At 40.2% G+C, this 25,678-nt stretch overlaps 19 non-coding genes across 19 annotated transcripts; all 19 read right to left on the bottom strand.

The window, feature by feature from the left end:
* Positions 1-1,587: 1,587 nt before the first annotated feature.
* trnav-cac (transfer RNA valine (anticodon CAC)) lies at positions 1,588-1,660 on the bottom strand. Its single transcript has one exon. It is a non-coding gene; the product is annotated as a tRNA-Val (tRNA).
* A 1,139-nt stretch (positions 1,661-2,799) lies between these two features.
* trnav-cac (transfer RNA valine (anticodon CAC)) lies at positions 2,800-2,872 on the bottom strand. The gene has a single exon. It is a non-coding gene; the product is annotated as a tRNA-Val (tRNA).
* Positions 2,873-4,013: 1,141 nt separating this feature from the next.
* Positions 4,014-4,086, bottom strand: trnav-cac (transfer RNA valine (anticodon CAC)). The gene has a single exon. It is a non-coding gene; the product is annotated as a tRNA-Val (tRNA).
* A 1,136-nt stretch (positions 4,087-5,222) lies between these two features.
* Positions 5,223-5,295, bottom strand: trnav-cac (transfer RNA valine (anticodon CAC)). Its single transcript has one exon. It is a non-coding gene; the product is annotated as a tRNA-Val (tRNA).
* Positions 5,296-6,435: 1,140 nt separating this feature from the next.
* trnav-cac (transfer RNA valine (anticodon CAC)) lies at positions 6,436-6,508 on the bottom strand. The gene has a single exon. It is a non-coding gene; the product is annotated as a tRNA-Val (tRNA).
* A 1,132-nt stretch (positions 6,509-7,640) lies between these two features.
* Positions 7,641-7,714, bottom strand: trnav-cac (transfer RNA valine (anticodon CAC)). The gene has a single exon. It is a non-coding gene; the product is annotated as a tRNA-Val (tRNA).
* A 1,137-nt stretch (positions 7,715-8,851) lies between these two features.
* Positions 8,852-8,924, bottom strand: trnav-cac (transfer RNA valine (anticodon CAC)). The gene has a single exon. It is a non-coding gene; the product is annotated as a tRNA-Val (tRNA).
* A 1,137-nt stretch (positions 8,925-10,061) lies between these two features.
* On the bottom strand, positions 10,062-10,135 carry trnav-cac (transfer RNA valine (anticodon CAC)). Its single transcript has one exon. It is a non-coding gene; the product is annotated as a tRNA-Val (tRNA).
* Positions 10,136-11,274: 1,139 nt separating this feature from the next.
* trnav-cac (transfer RNA valine (anticodon CAC)) lies at positions 11,275-11,347 on the bottom strand. The gene has a single exon. It is a non-coding gene; the product is annotated as a tRNA-Val (tRNA).
* A 1,138-nt stretch (positions 11,348-12,485) lies between these two features.
* trnav-cac (transfer RNA valine (anticodon CAC)) lies at positions 12,486-12,558 on the bottom strand. Its single transcript has one exon. It is a non-coding gene; the product is annotated as a tRNA-Val (tRNA).
* Positions 12,559-15,047: 2,489 nt separating this feature from the next.
* Positions 15,048-15,120, bottom strand: trnav-cac (transfer RNA valine (anticodon CAC)). Its single transcript has one exon. It is a non-coding gene; the product is annotated as a tRNA-Val (tRNA).
* A 1,136-nt stretch (positions 15,121-16,256) lies between these two features.
* Positions 16,257-16,329, bottom strand: trnav-cac (transfer RNA valine (anticodon CAC)). Its single transcript has one exon. It is a non-coding gene; the product is annotated as a tRNA-Val (tRNA).
* Positions 16,330-17,467: 1,138 nt separating this feature from the next.
* trnav-cac (transfer RNA valine (anticodon CAC)) lies at positions 17,468-17,540 on the bottom strand. The gene has a single exon. It is a non-coding gene; the product is annotated as a tRNA-Val (tRNA).
* A 1,140-nt stretch (positions 17,541-18,680) lies between these two features.
* trnav-cac (transfer RNA valine (anticodon CAC)) lies at positions 18,681-18,753 on the bottom strand. The gene has a single exon. It is a non-coding gene; the product is annotated as a tRNA-Val (tRNA).
* Positions 18,754-19,888: 1,135 nt separating this feature from the next.
* On the bottom strand, positions 19,889-19,961 carry trnav-cac (transfer RNA valine (anticodon CAC)). Its single transcript has one exon. It is a non-coding gene; the product is annotated as a tRNA-Val (tRNA).
* Positions 19,962-21,100: 1,139 nt separating this feature from the next.
* On the bottom strand, positions 21,101-21,173 carry trnav-cac (transfer RNA valine (anticodon CAC)). The gene has a single exon. It is a non-coding gene; the product is annotated as a tRNA-Val (tRNA).
* Positions 21,174-22,314: 1,141 nt separating this feature from the next.
* trnav-cac (transfer RNA valine (anticodon CAC)) lies at positions 22,315-22,387 on the bottom strand. The gene has a single exon. It is a non-coding gene; the product is annotated as a tRNA-Val (tRNA).
* A 1,135-nt stretch (positions 22,388-23,522) lies between these two features.
* Positions 23,523-23,595, bottom strand: trnav-cac (transfer RNA valine (anticodon CAC)). Its single transcript has one exon. It is a non-coding gene; the product is annotated as a tRNA-Val (tRNA).
* A 1,136-nt stretch (positions 23,596-24,731) lies between these two features.
* On the bottom strand, positions 24,732-24,804 carry trnav-cac (transfer RNA valine (anticodon CAC)). The gene has a single exon. It is a non-coding gene; the product is annotated as a tRNA-Val (tRNA).
* Positions 24,805-25,678: the final 874 nt, after the last annotated feature.

Here is a 25,678-nt window from a genome sequence, read left to right as displayed (position 1 = left end):
GTTTACCTCACATAATATCCCAAAGTGAGTACCACAGAAAGAGCCATAATACCCATTAAAAACTAGCGGTCAAACAGGAAAATGGTTCCAATCATTTTTCCACCCTTCATGTTCCCCACAGGGGATTTTAAAAACACTTAAAATAAGGGCTGTGTTTCTTGTCGGCTTACCCTGGAGTGGTAAACTATTTGAATCATTATGGACCTCAGACCACACGTAGCAGGAATATTTTCAGAGCACCCAAGATAGCCACACATGCAGAGTACGTTACGCGACTAAAAAAGGTAAGTCTGAATACCAAATACTGAGAAGTGCGAAGGAAAAGCATGAATTCCAAAATTGGGACCGAGCCCTTAGTGAATAGGCTTACTGTCCAATTTGTTCAAATTTGTTTCCGCCCGGGGACCTTTCGCGTGTGAGGCGAACGTGATAACCACTACACTACGGAAACCTAATGAGTGGAATACTAAGGGTGTGGCTGACTTTGGCGGGGTGGGACATTTATCGTTCTCAGAACCTATTGAAAATCTGAAATTACTTAGTCCATTAATTAAGCAATAAGGCTTGAGAAGCCGGGAATTATGAGGTATTTTTTAAATATTTGTTTTATTAATAAAAACGATATGTTATCGCTTTGTCATTATGGGGCATTGTGTGTAGATAGATTTTATTTTATTTCATCCATTTTAGTATAAGTCTGTAACGTAACAAAATGTGGAAAAAAGTAAGGGGTCTGAAAACTTTCCGAATGCACTGTACCTATGCAGGTTAGCTTCTATTCCTTTGCTAGCCAGCCAACTAAATCTATCACACAATCACATCAAGCAGCTGAAATGACAGAAAACGATCTACATTTTTGTTTGTTTTACCTTGGATTATATTGCCATTTCTTTGGATATATCCATTACAATGACCCTGATAAATGCATTTGCCTGGCTCAGAGAAGCTGTCAGTCTGTTCACATTCATACAGATCGCACGGTGGAGGTCCCCAAAAAACGGCAACATTGATCCACAGGTCGGAGAGGTAGACAGCAAGGTTTAGATAAACCACAACTGTTTCAAACAAATGCTAGCCTCTGGGCATTGGGAAATATTGAATATGACCTTTCGCGTGTGAGGCGAACGTGATAACCACTACACTACTGAAACTACAATACAAAAAGAGGAAGTCGTGGAAAATATTAGGAATGCCCACAAGTTTACCTCACATAATATCCCAAAGTGAGTACCACAGAAAGAGCCATAATACCCATTAAAAACTAGCGGTCAAACAGGAAAATGGTTCCAATCATTTTTCCACCCTTCATGTTCCCCACAGGGGATTTTAAAAACACTTAAAATAAGGGCTGTGTTTCTTGTCGGCTTACCCTGGAGTGGTAAACTATTTGAATCATTATGGACCTCAGACCACACGTAGCAGGAATATATTCAGAGCGCCCAAGCTAGCCACACATGCAGAGTGCGTTACGCGACAAAAAAGGTAAGTCTGAATACCAAATACTGAGAAGTGCGAAGGAAAAGCATGAATTCCAAAATTGGGACCGAGCCCTTAGTGAATAGGCTTACTGTCCAATTTGTTCAAATTTGTTTCCGCCCGGTTTCGAACCGGGGACCTTTCGCGTGTGAGGCGAACGTGATAACCACTACACTACGGAAACCTAATGAGTGGAATACTAAGGGTGTGGCTGACTTTGGCGGGGTGGGACATTTATCGTTCTCAGAACCTATTGAAAATCTGAAATTACTTAGTCCATTAATTAAGCAATAAGGCTTGAGAAGCCGGGAATTATGAGGTATTTTTAAAATATTTGTTTTATTAATAAAAACGATATGTTATCGCTTTGTCATTATGGGGCATTGTGTGTAGATAGATTTTATTTTATTTCATCCATTTTAGTATAAGTCTGTAATGTAACAAAATGTGGAAAAAAGTAAGGGGTCTGAAAACTTTCCGAATGCACTGTACCTATGCAGGCTAGCTTCTATTCCTTTGCTAGCCAGCCAACTAAATCTATCACACAATCACATCAAGCAGCTGAAATGACAGAAAACGATCTACATTTTTGTTTGTTTTACCTTGGATTATATTGCCATTTCTTTGGATATATCCATTACAATGACCCTGATAAATGCATTTGCCTGGCTCAGAGAAGCTGTCAGTCTGTTCACATTCATACAGATCGCACGGTGGAGGTCCCCAAAAAAACGGCAACATTGATCCACAGGTCGGAGAGGTAGACAGCAAGGTTTAGATAAACCACAACTGTTTCAAACCAAATGCTAGCCTCTGGGCATTGGGAAATATTGAATATGACCTTTCGCGTGTGAGGCGAACGTGATAACCACTACACTACTGAAACTACAATACAAAAAGAGGAAGTCGTGGAAAATATTAGGAATGCCCACAAGTTTACCTCACATAATATCCCAAAGTGAGTACCACAGAAAGAGCCATAATACCCATTAAAAACTAGCGGTCAAACAGGAAAATGGTTCCAATCATTTTTCCACCCTTCATGTTCCCCACAGGGGATTTTAAAAACACTTAAAATAAGGGCTGTGTTTCTTGTCGGCTTACCCTGGAGTGGTAAACTATTTGAATCATTATGGACCTCAGACCACACGTAGCAGGAATATATTCAGAGCGCCCAAGCCAGCCACACATGCAGAATGCGTTACGCGACAAAAAAAGGTAAGTCTGAATACCAAATACTGAGAAGTGCGAAGGAAAAGCATGAATTCCGAAATTGGGACCGAGCCCTTAGTGAATAGGCTTACTGTCCAATTTGGACAAATTTGTTTCCGCCCGGTTTCGAACCGGGGACCTTTCGCGCGTGAGGCGAACGTGATAACCACTACACTACGGAAACCTAATGAGTGGAATACTAAGGGTGTGGCTGACTTTGGCGGGGTGGGACATTTATCGTTCTCAGAACCTATTGAAAATCTGAAATTACTTAGTCCATTAATTAAGCAATAAGGCTTGAGAAGCCGGGAATTATGAGGTATTTTTAAAATATTTGTTTTATTAATAAAAACGATATGTTATCGCTTTGTCATTATGGGGGCATTGTGTGTAGATAGATTTTATTTTATTTCATCCATTTTAGTATAAGTCTGTAATGTAACAAAATGTGGAAAAAAGTAAGGGGTCTGAAAACTTTCCGAATGCACTGTACCTATGCAGGCTAGCTTCTATTCCTTTGCTAGCCAGCCAACTAAATCTATCACACAATCACATCAAGCAGCTGAAATGACAGAAAACGATCTACATTTTTGTTTGTTTTACCTTGGATTATATTGCCATTTCTTTGGATATATCCATTACAATGACCCTGATAAATGCATTTGCCTGGCTCAGAGAAGCTGTCAGTCTGTTCACATTCATACAGATCGCACGGTGGAGGTCCCCAAAAAAACGGCAACATTGATCCACAGGTCGGAGAGGTAGACAGCAAGGTTTAGATAAACCACAACTGTTTCAAACCAAATGCTAGCCTCTGGGCATTGGGAAATATTGAATATGACCTTTCGCGCGTGTGAGGCGAACGTGATAACCACTACACTACTGAAACTACAATACAAAAAGAGGAAGTCGTGGAAAATATTAGGAATGCCCACAAGTTTACCTCACATAATATCCCAAAGTGAGTACCCCAGAAACAGCCATAATACCCATTAAAAACTAGCGGTCAAACAGGAAAATGGTTCCAATCATTTTTCCACCCTTCGTGTTCCCCACAGGGGATTTTAAAAACACTTAAAATAAGGGCTGTGATTCTTGTCGGCTTACCCTGGAGTGGTAAACTATTTGAATCATTATGGACCTCAGACCACACGTAGCAGGAATGTATTCAGAGCGCCCAAGCTAGCCACACATGCAGAGTGCATTACGCAACTAAAAAGGTAAGTCTGAATACCAAATACTGAGAAGTGCGAAGGAAAAGCATGAATTCCGAAATTGGGACCGAGCCCTTAGTGAATAGGCTTACTGTCCAATTTGTTCAAATTTGTTTCCAACCGGTTTTGAACCGGGAACCTTTCGCGTGTGAGGCGAACGTGATAACCACTACACTACGGAAACCTAATTAGTGGAATACTAAGGGTGTGGCTGACTTTGGCGGGGTGGGATATTTATCGTTCTCAGAACCTGTTGAAAATCTGAAATTACTTAGTCCATTAATTAAGCAATAAGGCTTGAGAAGCCGGGAATTATGAGGTATTTTTTAAATATTTGTTTTATTAATAAAAACGATATGTTATCGCTTTGTCATTATGGGGCATTGTGTGTAGATAGATTTTATTTTATTTCGTCCATTTTAGTATAAGTCTGTAATGTAACAAAATGTGGAAAAAAGTAAGGGGTCTGAAACCTTTCCGAATGCACTGTACCTATGCAGGCTAGCTTCTATTCCTTTGCTAGCCAGCCAACTAAATCTATCACACAATCACATCAAGCAGCTGAAATGACAGAAAACGATCTACATTTTTGTTTGTTTTACCTTGGATTATATTGCCATTTCTTTGGATATATCCATTACAATGACCCTGATAAATGCATTTGCCTGGCTCAGAGAAGCTGTCAGTCTGTTCACATTCATACAGATCGCACGGTGGAGGTCCCCAAAAAACGGCAACATTGATCCACAGGTCGGAGAGGTAGACAGCAAGGTTTAGATAAACCACAACTGTTTCAAACCAAATGCTAGCCTCTGGGCATTGGGAAATATTGAATATGACCTTTCGCGTGTGAGGCGAACGTGATAACCACTACACTACTGAAACTACAATACAAAAAGAGGAAGTCGTGGAAAATATTAGGAATGCCCACAAGTTTACCTCACATAATATCCCAAAGTGAGTACCACAGAAAGAGCCATAATACCCATTAAAAACTAGCGGTCAAACAGGAAAATGGTTCCAATCATTTTTCCACCCTTCATGTTCCCCACAGGGGATTTTAAAAACACTTAAAATAAGGGCTGTGTTTCTTGTCGGCTTACCCTGGAGTGGTAAACTATTTGAATCATTATGGACCTCAGACCACACGTAGCAGGAATATATTCAGAGCGCCCAAGCTAGCCACACATGCAGAGTGCGTTACGCGACAAAAAAGGTAAGTCTGAATACCAAATACTGAGAAGTGCGAAGGAAAAGCATGAATTCCAAATTGGGACCGAGCCCTTAGTGAATAGGCTTACTGTCCAATTTGTTCAAATTTGTTTCCGCCCGGTTTCGAACCGGGGACCTTTCGCGTGTGAGGCGAACGTGATAACCACTACACTACGGAAACCTAATGAGTGGAATACTAAGGGTGTGGCTGACTTTGGCGGGGTGGGACATTTATCGTTCTCAGAACCTATTGAAAATCTGAAATTACTTAGTCCATTAATTAAGCAATAAGGCTTGAGAAGCCGGGAATTATGAGGTATTTTTAAAATATTTGTTTTATTAATAAAAACGATATGTTATCGCTTTGTCATTATGGGGCATTGTGTGTAGATAGATTTTATTTTATTTCGTCCATTTTAGTATAAGTCTGTAATGTAACAAAATGTGGAAAAAAGTAAGTAAGGGTCTGAAAACTTTCCGAATGCACTGTACCTATGCAGGCTAGCTTCTATTCCTTTGCTAGCCAGCCAACTAAATCTATCACACAATCACATCAAGCAGCTGAAATGACAGAAAACGATCTACATTTTTGTTTGTTTTACCTTGGATTATATTGCCATTTCTTTGGATATATCCATTACAATGACCCTGATAAATGCATTTGCCTGGCTCAGAGAAGCTGTCAGTCTGTTCACATTCATACAGATCGCACGGTGGAGGTCCCCAAAAAACGGCAACATTGATCCACAGGTCGGAGAGGTAGACAGCAAGGTTTAGATAAACCACAACTGTTTCAAACCAAATGCTAGCCTCTGGGCATTGGGAAATATTGAATATGACCTTTCGCGTGTGAGGCGAACGTGATAACCACTACACTACTGAAACTACAATACAAAAAGAGGAAGTCGTGGAAAATATTAGGAATGCCCACAAGACTACCTCACATAATATCCCAAAGTGAGTACCACAGAAAGAGCCATAATACCCATTAAAAACTAGCGGTCAAACAGGAAAATGGTTCCAATCATTTTTCCACCCTTCATGTTCCCCACAGGGGATTTTAAAAACACTTAAAATAAGGGCTGTGTTTCTTGTCGGCTTACCCTGGAGTGGTAAACTATTTGAATCATTATGGACCTCAGACCACACGTAGCAGGAATATATTCAGAGCGCCCAAGCTAGCCACACATGCAGAGTGCGTTACGCGACAAAAAAGGTAAGTCTGAATACCAAATACTGAGAAGTGCGAAGGAAAAGCATGAATTCCAAAATTGGGACCGAGCCCTTAGTGAATAGGCTTACTGTCCAATTTGCTCAAATTTGTTTCCGCCCGGTTTTGAACCGGGGACCTTTCGCTTGTGAGGCGAACGTGATAACCACTACACTACGGAAACCTAATTAGTGGAATACTAAGGGTGTGGCTGACTTTGGCGGGGTGGGACATTTATCGTTCTCAGAACCTTTGAAAATCTGAAATTACTTAGTCCATTAATTAAGCAATAAGGCTTGAGAAGCCGGGAATTATGAGGTATTTTTAAAATATGTGTTTTATTAATAAAAACGATATGTTATCGCTTTGTCATTATGGGGCATTGTGTGTAGATAGATTTTATTTTATTTCATCCATTTTAGTATAAGTCTGTAATGTAACAAAATGTGGAAAAAAGTAAGGGGTCTGAAAACTTTCCGAATGCACTGTACCTATGCAGGCTAGCTTCTATTCCTTTGCTAGCCAGCCAACTAAATCTATCACACAATCACATCAAGCAGCTGAAATGACAGAAAACGATCTACATTTTTGTTTGTTTTACCTTGGATTATATTGCCATTTCTTTGGATATATCCATTACAATGACCCTGATAAATGCATTTGCCTGGCTCAGAGAAGCTGTCAGTCTGTTCACATTCATACAGATCGCACGGTGGAGGTCCCCAAAAAAACGGCAACATTGATCCACAGGTCGGAGAGGTAGACAGCAAGGTTTAGATAAACCACAACTGTTTCAAACCAAATGCTAGCCTCTGGGCATTGGGAAATATTGAATATGACCTTTCGCATGTGAGGCGAACGTGATAACCACTACACTACTGAAACTACAATACAAAAAGAGGAAGTCGTGGAAAATATTAGGAATGCCCACAAGTTTACCTCACATAATATCCCAAAGTGAGTACCACAGAAAGAGCCATAATACCCATTAAAAACTAGCGGTCAAACAGGAAAATGGTTCCAATCATTTTTCCACCCTTCATGTTCCCCACAGGGGATTTTAAAAACACTTAAAATAAGGGCTGTGTTTCTTGTCGGCTTACCCTGGAGTGGTAAACTATTTGAATCATTATGGACCTCAGACCACACGTAGCAGGAATGTATTCAGAGCGCCCAAGCTAGCCACACATGCAGAGTGCGTTACGCGACTAAAAAGTCTGAATACCAAATACTGAGAAGTGCGAAGGAAAAGCATGAATTCCGAAATTGGGACCGAGCCCTTAGTGAATAGGCTTACTGTCCAATTTGTTCAAATTTGTTTTCCGCCCGGTTTCGAACCAGGGACCTTTCGCGTGTGAGGGGAACGTGATAACCACTACACTACGGAAACCTAATGAGTGGAATACTAAGGGTGTGGCTGACTTTGGCGGGGTGGGACATTTATCGTTCTCAGAACCTATTGAAAATCTGAAATTACTTAGTCCATTAATTAAGCAATAAGGCTTGAGAAGCCGGGAATTATGAGGTATTTTTAAAATGTCTGTTTTATTAATAAAAACGATATGTTATCGCTTTGTCATTATGGGGCATTGTGTGTAGATAGATTTTATTTTATTTCGTCCATTTTAGTATAAGTCTGTAATGTAACAAAATGTGGAAAAAAGTAAGGGGTCTGAAAACTTTCCGAATGCACTGTACCTATGCAGGCTAGCTTCTATTCCTTTGCTAGCCAGCCAACTAAATCTATCACACAATCACATCAAGCAGCTGAAATGACAGAAAACGATCTACATTTTTGTTTGTTTTACCTTGGATTATATTGCCATTTCTTTGGATATATCCATTACAATGACCCTGATAAATGCATTTGCCTGGCTCAGAGAAGCTGTCAGTCTGTTCACATTCATACAGATCGCACGGTGGAGGTCCCCAAAAAACGGCAACATTGATCCACAGGTCGGAGAGGTAGACAGCAAGGTTTAGATAAACCACAACTGTTTCAAACCAAATGCTAGCCTCTGGGCATTGGGAAATATTGAATATGACCTTTCGCGTGTGAGGCGAACGTGATAACCACTACACTACTGAAACTACAATACAAAAAGAGGAAGTCGTGGAAAATATTAGGAATGCCCACAAGTTTACCTCACATAATATCCCAAAGTGAGTACCACAGAAAGAGCCATAATACCCATTAAAAACTAGCGGTCAAACAGGAAAATGGTTCCAATCATTTTTCCACCCTTCATGTTCCCCACAGGGGATTTTAAAAACACTTAAAATAAGGGCTGTGTTTCTTGTCGGCTTACCCTGGAGTGGTAAACTATTTGAATCATTATGGACCTCAGACCACACGTAGCAGGAATATATTCAGAGCGCCCAAGCTAGCCACACATGCAGAGTGCTTCACGCGACAAAAAAGGTAAGTCTGAATACCAAATACTGAGAAGTGCGAAGGAAAAGCATGAATTCCAAAATTGGGACTGAGCCCTTAGTGAATAGGCTTACTGTCCAATTTGTTCAAATTTGTTTCCGCCCGGTTTCGAACCGGGGACCTTTCGCGTGTGAGGCGAACGTGATAACCACTACACTACGGAAACCTAATGAGTGGAATACTAAGGGTGTGGCTGACTTTGGCGGGGTGGGACATTTATCGTTCTCAGAACCTATTGAAAATCTGAAATTACTTAGTCCATTAATTAAGCAATAAGGCTTGAGAAGCCGGGAATTATGAGGTATTTTTAAAATATTTGTTTTATTAATAAAAACGATATGTTATCGCTTTGTCATTATGGGGCATTGTGTGTAGATAGATTTTATTTTATTTCATCCATTTTAGTATAAGTCTGTAATGTAACAAAATGTGGAAAAAAGTAAGGGGTCTGAAAACTTTCCGAATGCACTGTACCTATGCAGGCTAGCTTCTATTCCTTTGCTAGCCAGCCAACTAAATCTATCACACAATCACATCAAGCAGCTGAAATGACAGAAAACGATCTACATTTTTGTTTGTTTTACCTTGGATTATATTGCCATTTCTTTGGATATATCCATTACAATGACCCTGATAAATGCATTTGCCTGGCTCAGAGAAGCTGTCAGTCTGTTCACATTCATACAGATCGCACGGTGGAGGTCCCCAAAAAACGGCAACATTGATCCACAGGTCGGAGAGGTAGACAGCAAGGTTTAGATAAACCACAACTGTTTCAAACCAAATGCTAGCCTCTGGGCATTGGGAAATATTGAATATGACCTTTCGCGTGTGAGGCGAACGTGATAACCACTACACTACTGAAACTACAATACAAAAAGAGGAAGTCGTGGAAAATATTAGGAATGCCCACAAGTTTACCTCACATAATATCCCAAAGTGAGTACCACAGAAAGAGCCATAATACCCATTAAAAACTAGCGGTCAAACAGGAAAATGGTTCCAATCATTTTTCCACCCTTCATGTTCCCCACAGGGGATTTTAAAAACACTTAAAATAAGGGCTGTGTTTCTTGTCGGCTTACCCTGGAGTGGTAAACTATTTGAATCATTATGGACCTCAGACCACACGTAGCAGGAATATATTCAGAGCGCCCAAGCTAGCCACACATGCAGAGTGCGTTACGCGACAAAAAAGGTAAGTCTGAATACCAAATACTGAGAAGTGCGAAGGAAAAGCATGAATTCCAAAATTGGGACCGAGCCCTTAGTGAATAGGCTTACTGTCCAATTTGTTCAAATTTGTTTCCGCCCCGGTTTCGAACCGGGGACCTTTCGCGTGTGAGGCGAACGTGATAACCACTACACTACGGAAACCTAATGAGTGGAATACTAAGGGTGTGGCTGACTTTGGCGGGGTGGGACATTTATCGTTCTCAGAACCTATTGAAAATCTGAAATTACTTAGTCCATTAATTAAGCAATAAGGCTTGAGAAGCCGGGAATTATGAGGTATTTTTAAAATATTTGTTTTATTAATAAAAACGATATGTTATCGCTTTGTCATTATGGGGCATTGTGTGTAGATAGATTTTATTTTATTTCATCCATTTTAGTATAAGTCTGTAATGTAACAAAATGTGGAAAAAAGTAAGGGGTCTGAAAACTTTCCGAATGCACTGTACCTATGCAGGCTAGCTTCTATTCCTTTGCTAGCCAGCCAACTAAATCTATCACACAATCACATCAAGCAGCTGAAATGACAGAAAACAATCTACATTTTTGTTTGTTTTACCTTGGATTATATTGCCATTTTTTGGGATATATCCATTACAATGACCCTGATAAATGCATTTGCCTGGCTCAGAGAAGCTGTCAGTCTGTTCACATTCATACAGATCGCACGGTGGAGGTCCCCAAAAAAACGTCAACATTGATCCACAGGTCAGAGAGGTAGACAGCAAGGTTTAGATAAACCACAACTGTTTCAAACCAAATGCTAGCCTCTGGGCATTGGGAAATATTGAATATGACCTTTCGCGTGTGAGGCGAACGTGATAACCACTACACTACTGAAACTACAATACAAAAAGAGGAAGTCGTGGAAAATATTAGGAATGCCCACAAGTTTACCTCACATAATATCCCAAAGTGAGTACCACAGAAAGAGCCATAATACCCATTAAAAACTAGCGGTCAAACAGGAAAATGGTTCCAATCATTTTTCCACCCTTCATGTTCCCCACAGGGGATTTTAAAAACACTTAAAATAAGGGCTGTGTTTCTTGTCGGCTTACCCTGGAGTGGTAAACTATTTGAATCATTATGGACCTCAGACCACACGTAGCAGGAATATATTCAGAGCGCCCAAGCTAGCCACACATGCAGAGTGCGTTACGCGACAAAAAAAGGTAAGTCTGAATACCAAATACTGAGAAGTGCGAAGGAAAAGCATGAATTCCAAAATTGGGACCGAGCCCTTAGTGAATAGGCTTACTGTCCAATTTGTTCAAATTTGTTTCCGCCCGGTTTCGAACCGGGGACCTTTCGCGTGTGAGGCGAACGTGATAACCACTACACTACGGAAACCTGATGAGTGGAATACTAAGGGTGTGGCTGACTTTGGCGGGGTGGGACATTTATCGTTCTCAGAACCTGTTGAAAATCTGAAATTACTTAGTCCATTAATTAAGCAATAAGGCTTGAGAAGCCGGGAATTATGAGGTATTTTTCAAATATTTGTTTTATTAATAAAAACGATATGTTATCGCTTTGTCATTATGGGGCATTGTGTGTAGATAGATTTTATTTTTTTTCTTCCATTTTAGTATAAGTCTGTAATGTAACAAAATGTGGAAAAAAGTAAGGGGCCCGAAAACTTTCCGAATGCACTGTACCTATGCAGGCTAGCTTCTATTCCTTTGCTAGCCAGCCAACTAAATCTATCACACAATCACATCAAGCAGCTGAAATGACAGAAAACGATCTACATTTTTGTTTGTTTTACCTTGGATTATATTGCCATTTCTTTGGATATATCCATTACAATGACCCTGATAAATGCATTTGCCTGGCTCAGAGAAGCTGTCAGTCTGTTCACATTCATACAGATCGCACGGTGGAGGTCCCCCAAAAAACGGCAACATTGATCCACAGGTCGGAGAGGTAGACAGCAAGGTTTAGATAAACCACAACTGTTTCAAACCAAATGCTAGCCTCTGGGCATTGGGAAATATTGAATATGACCTTTCGCGTGTGAGGCGAACGTGATAACCACTACACTACTGAAACTACAATACAAAAAGAGGAAGTCGTGGAAAATATTAGGAATGCCCACAAGTTTACCTCACATAATATCCCAAAGTGAGTACCACAGAAAGAGCCATAATACCCATTAAAAACTAGCGGTCAAACAGGAAAATGGTTCCAATCATTTTTCCACCCTTCATGTTCCCCACAGGGGATTTTAAAAACACTTAAAATAAGGGCTGTGTTTCTTGTCGGCTTACCCTGGAGTGGTAAACTATTTGAATCATTATGGACCTCAGACCACACGTAGCAGGAATATTTTCAGAGCACCCAAGATAGCCACACATGCAGAGTGCGTTACGCGACAAAAAAGGTAAGTCTGAATACCAAATACTGAGAAGTGCGAAGGAAAAGCATGAATTCCAAAATTGGGACCGAGCCCTTAGTGAATAGGCTTACTGTCCAATTTGTTCAAATTTGTTTCCGCCCGGTTTCGAACCGGGGACCTTTCGCGTGTGAGGCGAACGTGATAACCACTACACTACGGAAACCTAATGAGTGGAATACTAAGGGTGTGGCTACCCTTCATGTTCCCCACAGGGGATTTTAAAAACACTTAAAATAAGGGCTGTGTTTCTTGTCGGCTTACCCTTTGGAATCATTATGGACCTCAGACCACACGGGTGGGACATTTATCTGAATACCAAATCTGAGAAGTGCAGAAAAGCATGAATTCTATTGAAAAATCTTACTGTCCAAAAATTACTTAGTCCATTAAAACCTTAAATACTAAGGGCTGAATAAGGAACCTTTGAAAATCTGAAATTACTTAGTCCATTAATTAAGCAATAAGGCTTGAGAAGCCGGGAATTATGAGGTATTTTTAAAATATTTGTTTTATTAATAAAAACGATATGTTATCGCTTTGTCATTATGGGGCATTGTGTGTAGATAGATTTTATTTTATTTCATCCATTTTAGTATAAGTCTGTAATGTAACAAAATGTGGAAAAAAGTAAGGGGTCTGAAAACTTTCCGAATGCACTGTACCTATGCAGGCTAGCTTCTATTCCTTTGCTAGCCAGCCAACTAAATCTATCACACAATCACATCAAGCAGCTGAAATGACAGAAAACGATCTACATTTTTGTTTGTTTTACCTTGGATTATATTGCCATTTCTTTGGATATATCCATTACAATGACCCTGATAAATGCATTTGCCTGGCTCAGAGAAGCTGTCAGTCTGTTCACATTCATACAGATCGCACGGTGGAGGTCCCCAAAAAAACGGCAACATTGATCCACAGGTCGGAGAGGTAGACAGCAAGGTTTAGATAAACCACAACTGTTTCAAACCAAATGCTAGCCTCTGGGCATTGGGAAATATTGAATATGACCTTTCGCGTGTGAGGCGAACGTGATAACCACTACACTACTGAAACTACAATACAAAAAGAGGAAGTCGTGGAAAATATTAGGAATGCCCACAAGTTTACCTCACATAATATCCCAAAGTGAGTACCACAGAAAGAGCCATAATACCCATTAAAAACTAGCGGTCAAACAGGAAAATGGTTCCAATCATTTTTCCACCCTTCATGTTCCCCACAGGGGATTTTAAAAACACTTAAAATAAGGGCTGTGTTTCTTGTCGGCTTACCCTGGAGTGGTAAACTATTTGAATCATTATGGACCTCAGACCACACGTAGCAGGAATATATTCAGAGCGCCCAAGATAGCCACACATGCAGAATGCGTTACGCGACAAAAAAAGGTAAGTCTGAATACCAAATACTGAGAAGTGCAAAGGAAAAGCATGAATTCCAAAATTGGGACCGATCCCTTAGTGAATAGGCTTACTGTCCAATTTGTTCAAATTTGTTTCCGCCCGGTTTCAAACCGGAGACCTTTCGCATGTGAGGCGAACGTGACTTTGGCGGGGTGGGACACTTATCGTTCTCAGAACCTATTGAAGATCTGAAATTACTTAGTCCATTAATTAAGCAATAAGGCTTGAGAAGCCGGGAATTATGAGGTATTTTTAAAATATTTGTTTCATTAATAAAAACGATATGTTATCGCTTTGTCATTATGGGGCATTGTGTGTAGATAGATTTTATTTTATTTCGTCCATTTTAGTATAAGTCTGTAACGTAACAAAATGTGGAAAAAAGTAAGGGGCTTGAAAACTTTCCGAATGCACTGTACCTATGCAGGCTAGCTTCTTTTATTTGCTAGCCAGCCAACTAAATCTATCACACAATCACATCAAGCAGCTGAAGTGACAGAAAACGATCAACATTTTTGTTTGTTTTACCTTGGATTATATTGCCATTTCTTTGGATATATCCATTACAATGACCCTGATAAATGCATTTGCCTGGCTCAGAGAAGCTGCCAGTCTGTTCACATTCATACAGATCGCACGATGGTGGTCCCCAAAAAAACGGCAACATTGATCCACAGGTCGGAGAGGTAGACAGCAAGGTTTAGATAAACCACAACTGTTTCAAACCAAATGCTAGCCTCTGGGCATTGGGAAATATTGAATATGACCTTTCGCGTGTGAGGCGAACGTGATAACCACTACACTACTGAAACTACAATACAAAAAGAGGAAGTCGTGGAAAATATTAGGAATGCCCACAAGTTTACCTCACATAATATCCCAAAGTGAGTACCACAGAAAGAGCCATAATACCCATTAAAAACTAGCGGTCAAACAGGAAAATGGTTCCAATCATTTTTCCACCCTTCATGTTCCCCACAGGGGATTTTAAAAACACTTAAAATAAGGGCTGTGTTTCTTGTCGGCTTACCCTGGAGTGGTAAACTATTTGAATCATTATGGACCTCAGACCACACGTAGCAGGAATATATTCAGAGCACCCAAGATAGCCACACATGCAGAGTGCGTTACGCGACAAAAAAAGGTAAGTCTGAATACCAAATACTGAGAAGTGCGAAGGAAAAGCATGAATTCCAAAATTGGGACCGAGCCCTTAGTGAATAGGCTTACTGTCCAATTTGTTCAAATTTGTTTCCGCCCGGTTTCGAACCGGGGACCTTTCGCGTGTGAGGCGAACGTGATAACCACTACACTACGGAAACCTAATGAGTGGAATACTAAGGGTGTGGCTGACTTTGGCGGGGTGGGACATTTATCGTTCTCAGAACCTATTGAAAATCTGAAATTACTTAGTCCATTAATTAAGCAATAAGGCTTGAGAAGCCGGGAATTATGAGGTATTTTTAAAATATTTGTTTTATTAATAAAAACGATATGTTATCGCTTTGTCATTATGGGGCATTGTGTGTAGATAGATTTTATTTTATTTCGTCCATTTTAGTATAAGTCTGTAATGTAACAAAATGTGGAAAAAAGTAAGGGGTCTGAAAACTTTCCGAATGCACTGTACCTATGCAGGCTAGCTTCTATTCCTTTGCTAGCCAGCCAACTAAATCTATCACACAATCACATCAAGCAGCTGAAATGACAGAAAACGATCTACATTTTTGTTTGTTTTACCTTGGATTATATTGCCATTTCTTTGGATATATCCATTACAATGACCCTGATAAATGCATTTGCCTGGCTCAGAGAAGCTGTCAGTCTGTTCACATTCATACAGATCGCACGGTGGAGGTCCCCAAAAAACGGCAACATTGATCCACAGGTCGGAGAGGTAGACAGCAAGGTTTAGATAAACCACAACTGTTTCAAACCAAATGCTAGCCTCTGGGCATTGGGAAATATTGAATATGACCTTTCGCGTGTGAGGCGAACGTGATAACCACTACACTACTGAAACTACAATACAAAAAGAGGAAGTCGTGGAAAATATTAGGAATGCCCACAAGACTACCTCACATAATATCCCAAATTGAGTACCACAGAAAGAGCCATAATACCCATTAAAAACTAGCGGTCAAACAGGAAAATGGTTCCAATCATTTTTCCACCCTTCATGTTCCCCACAGGGGATTTTAAAAACACTTAAAATAAGGGCTGTGTTTCTTGTCGGCTTACCCTGGAGTGGTAAACTATTTGAATCATTATGGACCTCAGACCACACGTAGCAGGAATATATTCAGAGCGCCCAAGATGCCACACATGCAGAGTGCGTTACGCGACAAAAAAGGTAAGTCTGAATACCAAATACTGAGAAGTGCGAAGGAAAAGCATGAATTCCAAAATTGGGACCGAGCCCTTAGTGAATAGGCTTACTGTCCAATTTGTTCAAATTTGTTTCCGCCCGGTTTCGAACCGGGGACCTTTCGCGTGTGAGGCGAACGTGATAACCACTACACTACGGAAACCTAATGAGTGGAATACTAAGGGTGTGGCTGACTTTGGCGGGGTGGGACATTTATCGTTCTCAGAACCTATTGAAAATCTGAAATTACTTAGTCCATTAATTAAGCAATAAGGCTTGAGAAGCCGGGAATTATGAGGTATTTTTAAAATATTTGTTTTATTAATAAAAACGATATGTTATCGCTTTGTCATTATGGGGCATTGTGTGTAGATAGATTTTATTTTATTTCGTCCATTTTAGTATAAGTCTGTAATGTAACAAAATGTGGAAAAAAGTAAGGGGTCTGAAAACTTTCCGAATGCACTGTACCTATGCAGGCTAGCTTCTATTCCTTTGCTAGCCAGCCAACTAAATCTATCACACAATCACATCAAGCAGCTGAAATGACAGAAAACGATCTACATTTTTGTTTGTTTTACCTTGGATTATATTGCCATTTCTTTGGATATATCCATTACAATGACCCTGATAAATGCATTTGCCTGGCTCAGAGAAGCTGTCAGTCTGTTCACATTCATACAGATCGCACGGTGGAGGTCCCCAAAAAACGGCAACATTGATCCACAGGTCGGAGAGGTAGACAGCAAGGTTTAGATAAACCACAACTGTTTCAAACCAAATGCTAGCCTCTGGGCATTGGGAAATATTGAATATGACCTTTCGCGTGTGAGGCGAACGTGATAACCACTACACTACTGAAACTACAATACAAAAAGAGGAAGTCGTGGAAAATATTAGGAATGCCCACAAGTTTACCTCACATAATATCCCAAAGTGAGTACCACAGAAAGAGCCATAATACCCATTAAAAACTAGCGGTCAAACAGGAAAATGGTTCCAATCATTTTTCCACCCTTCATGTTCCCCACAGGGGATTTTAAAAACACTTAAAATAAGGGCTGTGTTTCTTGTCGGCTTACCCTGGAGTGGTAAACTATTTGAATCATTATGGACCTCAGACCACACGTAGCAGGAATATTTTCAGAGCACCCAAGATAGCCACACATGCAGAGTGCGTTACGCGACAAAAAAAGGTAAGTCTGAATACCAAATACTGAGAAGTGCGAAGGAAAAGCATGAATTCCAAAATTGGGACCGAGCCCTTAGTGAATAGGCTTACTGTCCAATTTGTTCAAATTTGTTTCCGCCCGGTTTCGAACCGGGGACCTTTCGCGTGTGAGGCGAACGTGATAACCACTACACTACGGAAACCTAATGAGTGGAATACTAAGGGTGTGGCTGACTTTGGCGGGGTGGGACATTTATCGTTCTCAGAACCTATTGAAAATCTGAAATTACTTAGTCCATTAATTAAGCAATAAGGCTTGAGAAGCCGGGAATTATGAGGTATTTTTAAAATATTTGTTTTATTAATAAAAACGATATGTTATCGCTTTGTCATTATGGGGCATTGTGTGTAGATAGATTTTATTTTATTTCGTCCATTTTAGTATAAGTCTGTAATGTAACAAAATGTGGAAAAAAGTAAGGGGTCTGAAAACTTTCCGAATGCACTGTACCTATGCAGGCTAGCTTCTATTCCTTTGCTAGCCAGCCAACTAAATCTATCACACAATCACATCAAGCAGCTGAAATGACAGAAAACGATCAACATTTTTGTTTGTTTTACCTTGGATTATATTGCCATTTCTTTGGATATATCCATTACAATGACCCTGATAAATGCATTTGCCTGGCTCAGAGAAGCTGTCAGTCTGTTCACATTCATACAGATCGCACGGTGGAGGTCCCCAAAAAAACGGCAACATTGATCCACAGGTCGGAGAGGTAGACAGCAAGGTTTAGATAAACCACAACTGTTTCAAACCAAATGCTAGCCTCTGGGCATTGGGAAATATTGAATATGACCTTTCGCGTGTGAGGCGAACGTGATAACCACTACACTACTGAAACTACAATACAAAAAGAGGAAGTCGTGGAAAATATTAGGAATGCCCACAAGTTTACCTCACATAATATCCCAAAGTGAGTACCACAGAAAGAGCCATAATACCCATTAAAAACTAGCGGTCAAACAGGAAAATGGTTCCAATCATTTTTCCACCCTTCATGTTCCCCACAGGGGATTTTAAAAACACTTAAAATAAGGGCTGTGTTTCTTGTCGGCTTACCCTGGAGTGGTAAACTATTTGAATCATTATGGACCTCAGACCACACGTAGCAGGAATATTTTCAGAGCACCCAAGATAGCCACACATGCAGAGTGCGTTACGCGACTAAAAAAAGGTAAGTCTGAATACCAAATACTGAGAAGTGCGAAGGAAAAGCATGAATTCCAAAATTGGGACCGAGCCCTTAGTGAATAGGGTTACTGTCCCATTTGTTCAAATTTGTTTCCGCCCGGTTTCGAACCGGGGACCTTTCGCGTGTGAGGCGAACGTGATAACCACTACACTACGGAAACCTAATGAGTGGAATACTAAGGGTGTGGCTGACTTTGGCGGGGTGGGACATTTATCGTTCTCAGAACCTATTGAAAATCTGAAATTACTTAGTCCATTAATTAAGCAATAAGGCTTGAGAAGCCGGGAATTATGAGGTATTTTTAAAATATGTGTTTTATTAATAAAAACGATATGTTATCGCTTTGTCATTATGGGGCATTGTGTGTAGATAGATTTTATTTTATTTCGTCCATTTTAGTATAAGTCTGTAATGTAACAAAATGTGGAAAAAAGTAGGTCTGAAAACTTTCCGAATGCACTGTACCTATGCAGGCTAGCTTCTATTTCTTTGCTAGCCAGCCAACTAAATCTATCACACAATCACATCAAGCAGCTGTAATGACAGAAAACGATCAACATTTTTGTTTGTCTTACCTTGGATTATATTGCCATTTCTTTGGATATATCCATTACAATGACCCTGATAAATGCATTTGCCTGGCTCAGAGAAGCTGTCAGTCTGTTCACATTCATACAGATCGCACGGTGGAGGTCCCCCAAAAAACGGCAACATTGATCCACAGGTCGGAGAGGTAGACAGCAAGGTTTAGATAAACCACAACTGTTTCAAACCAAATGCTAGCCTCTGGGCATTGGGAAATATTGAATATGACCTTTCGCGTGTGAGGCGAACGTGATAACCACTACACTACTGAAACTACAATACAAAAAGAGGAAGTCGTGGAAAATATTAGGAATGCCCACAAGTTTACCTCACATAATATCCCAAAGTGAGTACCACAGAAAGAGCCATAATACCCATTAAAAACTAGCGGTCAAACAGGAAAATGGTTCCAATCATTTTTCCACCCTTCATGTTCCCCACAGGGGATTTTAAAAACACTTAAAATAAGGGCTGTGTTTCTTGTCGGCTTACCCTGGAGTGGTAAACTATTTGAATCATTATGGACCTCAGACCACACGTAGCAGGAATATTTTCAGAGCACCCAAGATAGCCACACATGCAGAGTACGTTACGCGACAAAAAAGGTAAGTCTGAATACCAAATACTGAGAAGTGCGAAGGAAAAGCATGAATTCCAAAATTGGGACCGAGCCCTTAGTGAATAGGCTTACTGTCCAATTTGTTCAAATTTGTTTCCGCCCGGTTTCGAACCGGGGACCTTTCGCGTGTGAGGCGAACGTGATAACCACTACACTACGGAAACCTAATGAGTGGAATACTAAGGGTGTGGCTGACTTTGGCGGGGTGGGACATTTATCGTTCTCAGAACCTATTGAAAATCTGAAATTACTTAGTCCATTAATTAAGCAATAAGGCTTGAGAAGCCGGGAATTATGAGGTATTTTTAAAATATTTGTTTTATTAATAAAAACGATATGTTATCGCTTTGTCATTATGGGGCATTGTGTGTAGATAGATTTTATTTTATTTCGTCCATTTTAGTATAAGTCTGTAATGTAACAAAATGTGGAAAAAAGTAAGGGGTCTGAAAACTTTCCGAATGCACTGTACCTATGCAGGCTAGCTTCTATTCCTTTGCTAGCCAGCCAACTAAATCTATCACACAATCACATCAAGCAGCTGAAATGACAGAAAACGATCAACATTTTTGTTTGTTTTACCTTGGATTATATTGCCATTTCTTTGGATATATCCATTACAATGACCCTGATAAATGCATTTGCCTGGCTCAGAGAAGCTGTCAGTCTGTTCACATTCATACAGATCGCACGGTGGAGGTCCCCAAAAAACGGCAACATTGATCCACAGGGCGGAGAGGTAGACAGCAAGGTTTAGATAAACCACAACTGTTTCAAACCAAATGCTAGCCTCTGGGCATTGGGAAATATTGAATATGACCTTTCGCGTGTGAGGCGAACGTGATAACCACTACACTACTGAAACTACAATACAAAAAGAGGAAGTCGTGGAAAATATTAGGAATGCCCACAAGTTTACCTCACATAATATCCCAAAGTGAGTACCACAGAAAGAGCCATAATACCCATTAAAAACTAGCGGTCAAACAGGAAAATGGTTCCAATCATTTTTCCACCCTTCATGTTCCCCACAGGGGATTTTAAAAACACTTAAAATAAGGGCTGTGTTTCTTGTCGGCTTACCCTGGAGTGGATAACTATTTGAATCATTATGGACCTCAGACCACACGTAGCAGGAATATTTTCAGAGCACCCAAGATAGCCACACATGCAGAGTACGTTACGCGACTAAAAAAGGTAAGTCTGAATACCAAATACTGAGAAGTGGGAATGGAAAAGCATGAATTCCAAAATTGGGACCGAGCCCTTAGTGAATAGGTTTACTGTCCAATTTGTTCAAATTTGTTTCCGCCCGGTTTCGAACCGGGGACCTTTCGCGTGTGAGGCAAACGTGATAACCACTACACTACGGAAACCTAATGAGTGGAATACTAAGGGTGTGGCTGACTTTGGCGGGGTGGGACATTTATCGTTCTCAGAACCTATTGAAAATCTGAAATTACTTAGTCCATTAATTAAGCAATAAGGCTTGAGAAGCCGGGAATTATGAGGTATTTTTAAAATATTTGTTTTATTAATAAAAACGATATGTTATCGCTTTGTCATTATGGGGCATTGTGTGTAGATAGATTTTATTTTATTTCGTCCATTTTAGTATAAGTCTGTAATGTAACAAAATGTGGAAAAAAGTAAGGGGTCTGAAAACTTTCCGAATGCACTGTACCTATGCAGGCTAGCTTCTATTCCTTTGCTAGCCAGCCAACTAAATCTATCACACACAATCACATCAAGCAGCTGAAATGACAGAAAACGATCAACATTTTTGTTTGTTTTACCTTGGATTATATTGCCATTTCTTTGGATATATCCATTACAATGACCCTGATAAATGCATTTGCCTGGCTCAGAGAAGCTGTCAGTCTGTTCACATTCATACAGATCGCACGGTGGAGGTCCCCAAAAAAACGGCAACATTGATCCACAGGTCGGAGAGGTAGACAGCAAGGTTTAGATAAACCACAACTGTTTCAAACCAAATGCTAGCCTCTGGGCATTGGGAAATATTGAATATGACCTTTCGCGTGTGAGGCGAACGTGATAACCACTACACTACTGAAACTACAATACAAAAAGAGGAAGTCGTGGAAAATATTAGGAATGCCCACAAGTTTACCTCACATAATATCCCAAAGTGAGTACCACAGAAAGAGCCATAATACCCATTAAAAACTAGCGGTCAAACAGGAAAATGGTTCCAATCATTTTTCCACCCTTCATGTTCCCCACAGGGGATTTTAAAAACACTTAAAATAAGGGCTGTGTTTCTTGTCGGCTTACCCTGGAGTGGTAAACTATTTGAATCATTATGGACCTCAGACCACACGTAGCAGGAATATTTTCAGAGCACCCAAGATAGCCACACATGCAGAGTACGTTACGCGACTAAAAAAGGTAAGTCTGAATACCAAATACTGAGAAGTGCGAAGGAAAAGCATGAATTCCAAAATTGGGACCGAGCCCTTAGTGAATAGGCTTACTGTCCAATTTGTTCAAATTTGTTTCCGCCCGGTTTCGAACCGGGGACCTTTCGCGTGTGAGGCGAACGTGATAACCACTACACTACGGAAACCTAATGAGTGGAATACTAAGGGTGTGGCTGACTTTGGCGGGGTGGGACATTTATCGTTCTCAGAACCTATTGAAAATCTGAAATTACTTAGTCCATTAATTAAGCAATAAGGCTTGAGAAGCCGGGAATTATGAGGTATTTTTAAAATATTTGTTTTATTAATAAAAACGATATGTTATCGCTTTGTCATTATGGGGCATTGTGTGTAGATAGATTTTATTTTATTTCGTCCATTTTAGTATAAGTCTGTAATGTAACAAAATGTGGAAAAAAGTAAGGGGTCTGAAAACTTTCCGAATGCACTGTACCTATGCAGGCTAGCTTCTATTCCTTTGCTAGCCAGCCAACTAAATCTATCACACAATCACATCAAGCAGCTGAAATGACAGAAAACGATCAACATTTTTGTTTGTTTTACCTTGGATTATATTGCCATTTCTTTGGATATATCCATTACAATGACCCTGATAAATGCATTTGCCTGGCTCAGAGAAGCTGTCAGTCTGTTCACATTCATACAGATCGCACGGTGGAGGTCCCCAAAAAACGGCAACATTGATCCACAGGTCGGAGAGGTAGACAGCAAGGTTTAGATAAACCACAACTGTTTCAAACCAAATGCTAGCCTCTGGGCATTGGGAAATATTGAATATGACCTTTCGTGTGAGGCGAACGTGATAACCACTACACTACTGAAACTACAATACAAAAAGAGGAAGTCGTGGAAAATATTAGGAATGCCCACAAGTTTACCTCACATAATATCCCAAAGTGAGTACCACAGAAAGAGCCATAATACCCATTAAAAACTAGCGGTCAAACAGGAAAATGGTTCCAATCATTTTTCCACCCTTCATGTTCCCCACAGGGGATTTTAAAAACACTTAAAATAAGGGCTGTGTTTCTTGTCGGCTTACCCTGGAGTGGTAAACTATTTGAATCATTATGGACCTCAGACCACACGTAGCAGGAATATTTTCAGAGCACCCAAGATAGCCACACATGCAGAGTACGTTACGCGACAAAAAAGGTAAGTCTGAATACCAAATACTGAGAAGTGCGAAGGAAAAGCATGAATTCCAAAATTGGGACCGAGCCCTTAGTGAATAGGCTTACTGTCCAATTTGTTCAAATTTGTTTCCGCCCGGTTTCGAACCGGGGACCTTTCGCGTGTGAGGCGAACGTGATAACCACTACACTACGGAAACCTAATGAGTGGAATACTAAGGGTGTGGCTGACTTTGGCGGGGTGGGACATTTATCGTTCTCAGAACCTATTGAAAATCTGAAATTACTTAGTCCATTAATTAAGCAATAAGGCTTGAGAAGCCGGGAATTATGAGGTATTTTTAAAATATTTGTTTTATTAATAAAAACGATATGTTATCGCTTTGTCATTATGGGGCATTGTGTGTAGATAGATTTTATTTTATTTCGTCCATTTTAGTATAAGTCTGTAATGTAACAAAATGTGGAAAAAAGTAAGGGGTCTGAAAACTTTCCGAATGCACTGTACCTATGCAGGCTAGCTTCTATTCCTTTGCTAGCCAGCCAACTAAATCTATCACACAATCACATCAAGCAGCTGAAATGACAGAAAACGATCTACATTTTTGTTTGTTTTACCTTGGATTATATTGCCATTTCTTTGGATATATCCATTACAATGACCCTGATAAATGCATTTGCCTGGCTCAGAGAAGCTGTCAGTCTGTTCACATTCATACAGATCGCACGGTGGAGGTCCCCAAAAAACGGCAACATTGATCCACAGGTCGGAGAGGTAGACAGCAAGGTTTAGATAAACCACAACTGTTTCAAACCAAATGCTAGCCTCTGGGCATTGGGAAATATTGAATATGACCTTTCGTGTGAGGCGAACGTGATAACCACTACACTACTGAAACTACAATACAAAAAGAGGAAGTCGTGGAAAATATTAGGAATGCCCACAAGTTTACCTCACATAATATCCCAAAGTGAGTACCACAGAAAGAGCCATAATACCCATTAAAAACTAGCGGTCAAACAGGAAAATGGTTCCAATCATTTTTCCACCCTTCATGTTCCCCACAGGGGATTTTAAAAACACTTAAAATAAGGGCTGTGTTTCTTGTCGGCTTACCCTGGAGTGGTAAACTATTTGAATCATTATGGACCTCAGACCACACGTAGCAGGAATATTTTCAGAGCACCCAAGATAGCCACACATGCAGAGTACGTTACGCGACTAAAAAAGGTAAGTCTGAATACCAAATACTGAGAAGTGCGAAGGAAAAGCATGAATTCCAAAATTGGGACCGAGCCCTTAGTGAATAGGCTTACTGTCCAATTTGTTCAAATTTGTTTCCGCCCGGTTTCGAACCGGGGACCTTTCGCGTGTGAGGCGAACGTGATAACCACTACACTACGGAAACCTAATGAGTGGAATACTAAGGGTGTGGCTGACTTTGGCGGGGTGGGACATTTATCGTTCTCAGAACCTATTGAAAATCTGAAATTACTTAGTCCATTAATTAAGCAATAAGGCTTGAGAAGCCGGGAATTATGAGGTATTTTTAAAATATTTGTTTTATTAATAAAAACGATATGTTATCGCTTTGTCATTATGGGGCATTGTGTGTAGATAGATTTTATTTTATTTCGTCCATTTTAGTATAAGTCTGTAATGTAACAAAATGTGGAAAAAAGTAAGGGGTCTGAAAACTTTCCGAATGCACTGTACCTATGCAGGCTAGCTTCTATTCCTTTGCTAGCCAGCCAACTAAATCTATCACACAATCACATCAAGCAGCTGAAATGACAGAAAACGATCAACATTTTTGTTTGTTTTACCTTGGATTATATTGCCATTTCTTTGGATATATCCATTACAATGACCCTGATAAATGCATTTGCCTGGCTCAGAGAAGCTGTCAGTCTGTTCACATTCATACAGATCGCACGGTGGAGGTCCCCAAAAAACGGCAACATTGATCCACAGGTCGGAGAGGTAGACAGCAAGGTTTAGATAAACCACAACTGTTTCAAACCAAATGCTAGCCTCTGGGCATTGGGAAATATTGAATATGACCTTTCGCGTGTGAGGCGAACGTGATAACCACTACACTACTGAAACTACAATACAAAAAGAGGAAGTCGTGGAAAATATTAGGAATGCCCACAAGTTTACCTCACATAATATCCCAAAGTGAGTACCACAGAAAGAGCCATAATACCCATTAAAAACTAGCGGTCAAACAGGAAAATGGTTCCAATCATTTTTCCACCCTTCATGTTCCCCACAGGGGA

Source organism: Oncorhynchus keta, chromosome 23, assembly GCF_023373465.1.
Source record: "Oncorhynchus keta strain PuntledgeMale-10-30-2019 chromosome 23, Oket_V2, whole genome shotgun sequence".
NCBI classification, from domain to species: Eukaryota; Metazoa; Chordata; class Actinopteri; order Salmoniformes; family Salmonidae; genus Oncorhynchus; species Oncorhynchus keta.
This window is presented reverse-complemented; position numbering and strand designations above follow the sequence as displayed.